The sequence below is a fragment of the Engraulis encrasicolus genome, chromosome 15 (assembly GCF_034702125.1).
Source record: "Engraulis encrasicolus isolate BLACKSEA-1 chromosome 15, IST_EnEncr_1.0, whole genome shotgun sequence".
NCBI classification, from domain to species: Eukaryota; Metazoa; Chordata; class Actinopteri; order Clupeiformes; family Engraulidae; genus Engraulis; species Engraulis encrasicolus.
The window spans coordinates 37,742,354-37,751,158 of record NC_085871.1 but is presented as its reverse complement, the minus strand read 5'-3'; the positions used below and the strand labels follow the sequence as shown (position 1 = coordinate 37,751,158).

At 38.6% G+C, this 8,805-nt stretch overlaps 1 long non-coding RNA gene across 1 annotated transcript in view; it reads right to left on the bottom strand.

The window, feature by feature from the left end:
* The window catches only part of LOC134464052 (uncharacterized), an 8,910-nt gene extending 245 nt beyond the window's left edge, over nt 1-8,665 (bottom strand). The window contains exons 1-6 of the long non-coding RNA XR_010037825.1: nt 8,393-8,665; nt 6,652-6,754; nt 6,425-6,523; nt 5,500-5,605; nt 2,675-2,741; nt 1-436 (exon numbers count right to left, since the gene is read on the bottom strand). The exon at nt 1-436 is cut by the window's left edge and continues 245 nt beyond it. This is a non-coding gene — a long non-coding RNA (uncharacterized LOC134464052). The remainder of the gene's footprint in view (nt 437-2,674; nt 2,742-5,499; nt 5,606-6,424; nt 6,524-6,651; nt 6,755-8,392) is intronic.
* Between the last annotated feature and the right edge of the window lie 140 nt (nt 8,666-8,805).

Genomic DNA, 8,805 nt, shown 5'->3' with positions numbered 1-8,805 from the left:
ACCACAAAGAAGGTCCAGAGTCCGTAGCTTCAACTATATTCTATAACTATAACTATATTCCAGCCCCGAACATCTCTGTGCTAGGGTGCGCAATAGAGTCACTCTTTTAAAAGTCTTATACATGACACAATATCGAAAAACTGTGCCAAATAAGTTTTGAAACGGGGAGAAGGGGGGAAAACACAGCAAGAACAACAGGGCCTCGAGCCTTTGGTGCAATGCTCGGACTGAACTACTTAAAAGAAACAAGTGATTGGAACTTCAAAAGGTCAAGCATTAATAATTCAGCCAGTCAAAATCAACAAGTTCCCTGATGAATGAAGCAACAATAGGGTTGACACTGCTGCTCTTCCTTTGCACCTTTTTACCGGTCTTCTTGCTGGTGATGGACTTGGCCTGGCATTTGGAGCCCTCTGGGTTTATTCTGAGAATGAACCTGTAATCACAATAGGATACAATTAGGAATTCTGAAAAAAGTTTAATTCTCGTGAGTCTTACACTATCCAGCCTTTTTCACACCCAATTTTGGTTAGTCTTATTGAAGTGATATTTCATGTTGTTCCTATTTCTATGCTTGATGCATGCTGCGTAAACACAGTATAAGCGCTCCCTCCATTCAGCCCCGGTGATGCGGCTAGCTGCCTATCCACGAATGCAATGATTCTGGGATCAGACAGACATTGTTCACCAAGCACACACACACACACACACACACACACACACACACACACACACACACACACACACGGAGCGGGGGGAGGGACAATTTCAAAAAATATATACTGTCGAGTTTAAATTCAAGTGCCGGTCTTGTTTAGGGAATGCCTGTTGTTATCCAATGTCCAATGTCAAATCAAACGTGCAATATGCTGACAATGTCCTGTCATCATCCCACAGTTACAATGATTGATTAACATGCAGCACTTCCGGTGCATCTAAAGGAGGCTGCTGCAGGCGGCTGCTGAAGGCGGAGACGCATCCCAAACGAGTTTTAATTGTTGGTAACGCACGAGTAGACGCGTTACTGTTATTTATGGGTAACGTAGTAACATAACGGATTACTTTTAATTAGGGGTGGGCATCTGTGTTTAGCCGGACTGAGCCCTGAGGAAGGTCAGTAGACCGAAAGCTTGGCCTATTAAAAAGAACACAAAGGGGATTTAAGTGTGCAGACATTTTTCTTTCAATTAGGGGTGGGCAAAAATGAAAATCTTTAATCGCATTAACTCAATGACTTTCTGTGATTAATCGCATAGCGCGCGAAATCCAAAAATAATAATAATAAATAATAAATAAAAAAAAAAAATTTTTTATAAATTAATAAAATAAAATAATCAATTATAATTTGCATATGTACTGTGTAGATAACCTATGTAGGTCCAATATAATATTCCACAATGGAAATGTAGGCTATTTGCCAACCTATCAGTCTAAATTGTATAGGCCTACAGTAGTAGGCTATGCCTATCCAATGTAGGCCTACTGAAACAAATTATTGCATACAATATTACACTAGGGCTATTTAAGATTGTAGGCTACTGAAACGAATATATTAGAAATTAGAAACTCAAATTAGGATGGTCTACATGGGCCTACAAGAAGAAAAAAAAACTTGTCAATTAAAAAAAACCAGGCATGAGATATGTCCCGCCTTCTTTCACTGTCAAAGACTCCCACCTTCTCTCTTATCTGTCGCTGTTATTTAAGGTGTTTCAGCGACTAGAAACTAATTGACTGTCTGTTGGTATTGACAGCAATTACATCTTTCAGTTTCAAAACAATAACGTTGACATGACTAACACTATCTTAAATGCATACGAGGTTGCCGATGTTGCGAAATTATACCATGTTGATACAGCCTACTATGCACGCGAAGCGCCATGTAGAAACTGCAGGCATGCAAACAGGTCAGGGGTGAAAAAGGTGACAAGGGCGCGGCGCGGGGCGGCGCAGTGCAAGCGCGCAAACGCAGGTGCACACGTGTGTGTTGTGCGCAGTGGATGATCTTGTATAACAGTCTCAGACTAGGGGGGAGAGGATTTAGCTAAAAAAAAAGTCATAAATGGTGAATTTTGAGCATACTGTAGTTATTAGCGACCAAGGGACAGTGAACATGAGAACTGCCAACCTTACTCCATGACTTAGCTGTCATGTCTGATGGCGGGTTGGGTAGATAGCTTGATAAAATAGGTTTTTATCATGATAGAGCAGTGGTTCTCATAGTAAGTTTCCCCAACACCCCATTGACCTCATCAAAACCCTTAGTAGGCCTATTAAAAATAAAATAGGCCAAAATGCCCCCAAATGACACTAAGCACCCCTCCTCTCATCAGTCTCCTAACACCCCCTCAACACTTGCCTGGTTGTCATCTCATGCATATTTAATCATCATTTTCAGACAACTTGCAATAGGCTACAAAAAAAATCTTTGTCAAAGTTTGAATTAGCTACTGAAGTTTTACTCAAACTACTCAAATTTTAGCCTATTCACCTAGTATCTCTTTTAATGTCTCCCTGTAGAAAAAATGAATAGGAACGCTCCAACTTTGACCTGGAAAAAAGTGTGACATTCCAACTGGTTTCATTGTTGGCTAAAGTCTGTGCTGACTTAAGTCAGTATCTGACAAAAGTATCTGACTAAGCTTAATTACTCATTCCATTGTGTTCACCTTACCAAGTGCAAACAGCCTTGGGGCGTTGGGCAGAGAAAGACTTGCGACATCTGCTGCAGTAGCAGTGACCTAAAAAAAAAGACAGACACACTTAGCATCTTGCAGCATTACATTACATTACACTGGGATTCACACAGTTGTTTTAAAGGTGCACCATGTACGTTTGTGGCCAGAGTAGGTATTGCAACTATGATTCTCATTGAAACTGTGCTGCCTATTGCCAAATTTGATCTTTTCGTGAAAGCTTTGGGACCATCTAATTTGTATGATGTTGGGGTTTCACCAATGTCAAATCGCATCCCTCTACGAATTCACACTACCAGTGTTTCCCTTACAGTGAGTAAACTATGGCTGCCCGCCATAGTTTAAATTTGGCCGCCATAGTTTACGAAAAAAAGAAAGTAAAAAAAAAGAAGGAAAAAAAATATTATTATTATTATTTTTTTTTTTTACCAATTTCCGTTTTTTGTTACAAACGATTTGAATTACAATTTCCTTCGCATTTTCCTCCTGGAGTAAATACATCAAGTGCTTGAACCACAACCACAAGTGCTTGAAAGACAGAGGGATCAAAAGCCTAGTCAAGTTGTTGTAGTTAACTTGGGTTTGGGAGCAATACAAAAAAAACATTAAGAGAAGGGACAGTTGGGATGAGTGTACTAATATTCCCCAGGCTTTGTTTTACAGTTGTAATGAGTTAGGTGACAGGCCTTCCTTGACACAGCAGAGGAGACATCGGGCTGCATATAGAAATGAATGTGTAATGAATGTGAATATAGACATAAATGTGTAATATGTTGTTCAGTCCTTTTAATGGAAGGAATTTTGAAAAACTGGCCCTGTGACCAGCACCCCTCATGTAGAATGTGTACGCCTATATGTGTGGGGGAAAAGGCATAGCCTACCCTCTTAGACCCATGTGTCTTACAGTATGTTTCCACGATTTAGGAATGTGCCAATAGAGATGTGAAGGGCGGAAAAGATGGCCTATTGGCAGTAATATTCCATATTAACGGTGCACTGTGTAGGATGGTGGCCAGAATAGGTATTGCAACTATACTGCTCAGTGAAACTGTGCCGTCTAATGCCAAATTCTATCTTGGTTTTCATTAGTATTTACTAAATAATGAACTAATATTTACTAATATGACCAAATTATGTTAAGCTTTTCAGCTAAAATGTCTATTTCTGGAAATTCAAAAATGGCGGACCATGGATAAGATCTCCCTTTTCATGTATGAAAAGTGCCATTTTCCCAGTCACAATGAATTCTTACAATGTGATGGGGGTGGCAAGTAGTCACGAAAAAGGCAACATTTGTGTATGGGCAGTATAACTTCTGAAAAGAACCTACTAAAATATTACTCAGTGCACCTTTAAGGGTGAGGGACTCAGCTAAGATCCACTAGTATACTGGGGACCTTGCCATGTAAGGGAGCCCCTGGCCTAATTCATCATTCGTCATTGCTCTTCCATTTGTGGTCTTAGACTGCCATCTAGTGGATGATTTGTACAATTTATTTATGTTATCTGAATGACTGCAGAACACACAAGCATGTCTACGGTACATCTTTAGTAGATAAGAAGCTCTAAAAAGATGGCCAGAATAGGTATTGCAACTATGTTGCTCAGTGAAACTGTGCCGTCTACTGCCAAATTCTATCTTGGTTTTCATTAATATTTACTAAATACCGGTAATGAAGTAATGTTTACTAGTATGACCAAATTATTACCGGTATATTAAGCTTTTCAGCTAAAAATGTCTATTTCTGGAAATACAAAATGGTGGACCATGGATAAGATCTCCCTTTTCATGTATGAAAAGTGCAATTTTCCCAATCAGAATTAATTCTTAGGATCATTCGTCTCTGCTCTTCCATTTGTGGTTTGACAGTGCCATCTAGTGGATGATTTGTACACTTTCTTTATGCTATCTGAATGACTGCACAACACACAAGCATGTCTACATATTTAGTGTCCCCACAAATCTACAATACCCTTGTTAACTAGGAAATAGAGTCCTATGTCAAAAATCCATTTTCATATTCTATAATCCATATATAATCCTCAGATTCCAAAATTAAAACCTACGTCAAGTTTCCAGAAGAGCAAGGAGTCTTATCTGTGCAAGCGAACTATATACAAACATACAGGAAGTTGTACTTCACATGCAATCACAGAACAAAAAAAAAAAATATTGATGAAACTACCAGAAAAGCATGACCCTACAGTTCTGTCATATTCCAAACCTGAAACCTACGTCAAGAACAAGTCCACAAGACCAGACCAAGGAGTCTTGTCTGTGCAAACGAACTATAGACAAATATACAGAAAAGCATGACCCTACAGTTCTGTCATATTCCAAAACTGAAACCTATGTCAAGAACAAATCCACAAGAGCAAGGAGTCTTGTCTCTGCAAGCGAACTATATACAAATATACAGCAAGTTACTTCACATACAATCATAAAAGTGAAACCAAAATTATTGATGAAACTACCAGAAAAGCATGACCCTACAGTTCTGTCATATTCCAAAAACGAAAACTAAGTCCACAAGAAGAAGGAGTTTTGCCTGTGCAAACAAACTATGTACAAATAGTACTTCATATCAAACACAATCATTTGCAGACATGGTCCAGGGGGCTCAAGTACGACCAGAGAGCAACCATCCAGCAATAAGTATATCTTCTCAGCTAAACACAACATTAACACACAACATTAATTTGCATCTCATATTGACAGCATGAAATACATAGCATGTTTAGCACTTTGACTTTTATAAAATACATGGATTGGTTTTGTGTGAATTCATGAACTTAAACTCACCTCTTGCAACAGTGTTTATTTTCTCTGAGGTACACCACACCAGAGGAATCACTCAGTGTAATCAGACAGCTTCCATGTAGGATCCTTCAGTAATGTTCTCAGTCATCTGCAAAGCATGACAGCACAAAACGTGAACATGATTATGCATTTATAGGCCTAATTATTACAAGAAAATAATAAAAAATGATAACACCGTCACCACCACGACACAATATGATGATGAATAGGCCTAGAGTATGAAACATCTAAAAGATACATGTCTGTATACATGTAAAATGTTTTTTTTGTTTGTTTGTTTTATATCATTGATCATTTTCCCAGACGGATTGACAACAGATGGCTCAAAGAATTCAGTGTGCTAAACTGGAGGGCAAAAAGAGCAGATTATCTCTCTTTCTGGATATTTTACTCATCACTTGAAATTAAATCTAAATCTAAATCTAATCTAAGATGTCAAACATAGAGGAGGAGTCCTCAACGATCCTGGAAAATACAACAAATTGACAAAATGTAACCCAAATACTCCAATCAATGAAACGGTGGGCTCAGTGTCATTGGCCTAACAGCAGAAGGCACTAAGGGTGCGTTTGTAAACTGCCGCTACGAGCACATAACATATTGGTCATGTCATGTATGAGTGTGTTATTCAGACTGTTAGATAGTAGACATTTGAAACACACATTTGGTGCAGAGTTATAAAAAAATGCTTACATTTACAAACTGATTTTTCTCAGCATTTTTAGACATGGTGCTACAAAGGGGATTAAATTACTGTAACCAGGCAGCTGCCATTATTCCTTAACTATCCTGTCAAAATAACACACGGCATGAACAGGACGCATCTCTGATTAACAGTGTGTGCTTCAAACTGTTGAGACATTTGAAACACACATTATGTGGTGTAAATTTGTGAATGGTTGCTAACCTTTAGAAATTCTGTCAATGTTCAGAAGCATTTGCAGATATGGTCCACTACGACCAGAGCTACCATCCAGCAATAAGGATATCTTGGCCATCTTCTCAGCTGCAATAATAACACACAACATTAGAATGCATCTCATATTGACAGCATGAAATACAGAGCAAGTTAGAACTTTGACTTTTTAAAAATACATGGATAGGTTTTGTGTGACTTTATAAACTTGAACTCACCTCTTGCAACAGTGTTTATTTCTCTGAGGTACACCACACCAGAGGAATCACTCCGTGTAATCAGACAGCTTCCATGTAGGATCCTTCAGCAATATTCTGTCATCTGCAAAGCAAGACAGCACAAAACATGAACATGATTATGTATCAATATGCCTAATTATTACACAAAAATAAAGTTTGAAAAATGATAACACCACCATGACACAATAGGCTGTAGACCTACAATATGAAACATCTATAAGATGCATTTCTTAAATTGTTTTCATTGATCATTTTGCCACACGGATTGACACCAGATGGCTCAAAGAATTCAGTGTGCTAAGCTAGAGGGCACAAAGAACAGATTATATATATCTCTGGATATTTTACTCATCACTTGAAATGAAATCTGATGCATAGCCCACTTGTTAAGACCTCTAACATCACTAGGCCTACTAGTAGATCCAAAAAGGATGGGCAAAGAAATCTAAATATTTATTGCAGTAACATACACATTAAGCATCTTTGATCAAGCCAAAAAATTAAGCACCCTACACATCTGGGTGTTTCTGGGCTCATTATTTCAGGAGAAATCTGTCAAATAGGTAATGCCTATTTATTGAAAAGAACACGATCTGATGGCTGACAGTGGTTTCTCCCTGAACAGAGAGAACAGTCCAGAGTTGGCAGTAACAGAATGGGACAAAACAGCACACTGTGCACAATAACAAGTTCAGAATCAGTTTACTTACTCACTTCCTTTACACAACGAACAGGGAAAGGCACATGTGTTAAAACATACTTTAGAGCAAGTGTATAGTCAAAATGAGTTCGTTTCTAACAATAAAAATCAGGCATAGGTTGTGGCTACTTCAAGCTTCTGAGTCAGCGAAAAGATAAGCTGATGTTGCTAACGAAGTTCTAGATAGCTCTTCTCTATGGTATTTGTGTTTTACTTTGACTCAAGTACATTAACTGTATATCTTCAGAGCATAATTATACTCAAAGGGAGTTCGTTTCTAACAAAACAAAAAAAGACTTTAGCTAGCTAATGTTGCTAGCGGACAAGAGATTCATTATTCAGTTTGGCTAGCTCTAATGTTGCTAGCGGACATTTAGCTAGCTCTTAACTTTGGCGCCAGCAGGCTTACAACACTAACTTGGCATGTTGTAACTTCAGAACAAAATTATATTCAAAATGTGTTCGTTTCTAACAAGAAACCAATATTAAGTTATGAATACATCGGGCTATTTTCAAACATCCCTCAACAAAGGCAAACATGGATTTAACCGTTAGACTATAGCTAATTGTTGCTAGCGAACCACCTCATCATGCAGCGCTAGCTCTTTCAGGTGAAGAGGCCGGCGCAAACAATCTCTGGCCGGCGGGGAAGCACTCCCTTCAGCCCTCCTCCAGAAACCACTGATAGCTATGTTGCTAGCGGACATTTAGCTAGGTCTTGACTCTGACATGGGTGTTTTGGCACCACTGGACAAGTTTATAGCTCTTTCGGAGCAAATATATATATTGTAAATTTCGTAGAGTTTGTTTCTAACAAAACACAAACTTTCCAACAAAGTTGTGAAAACAACCTAGGGCTAAGTTAGCATACCGGTAGTTATAATAGTGGCCTGTTAGCGGAGGTATGGTCTGAAGACAAATTCATTGCAAATTACCATCCTGAACAAGAAACTGTTTCGTTATTCACTGTATATATGACATTGTCTTGACATTATTAACGAAACATTGAAACGAACTTACCTCACAAAGTGTTTGAAATTCACCAATATCTCAAACGGCTTTCCTGCAGCACAAAGATGGCGGCTTTGTCAGAAAATTTCAAATAGAGCAACGTTGTGGTTGGTCAATTTTTTCCCGGGGATTGTACTACTGTAAATTAATTTACAGTACATCAGTACTGTACATAAGTATCCGTTTATTACCCACAATACTTTGCTCTGCCCAGTAGTGTACTGTATACTCATATACAGTAGATTGTTGCAGGGTTTAAAGTAAGTTACTGCCAGAATTGCGAAAAATCGTTACAGTGAGTATTTACGTATTTACATGCACATGGGTGCTCAGTGTGTGTGTGTGTGTGTGTGTGTGTGTGTGTGTGTGTGTGTGTGTGTGTGTGTGTGTGTGTGTGTGTTTAGTGTGTGTGTGTGTGTGTG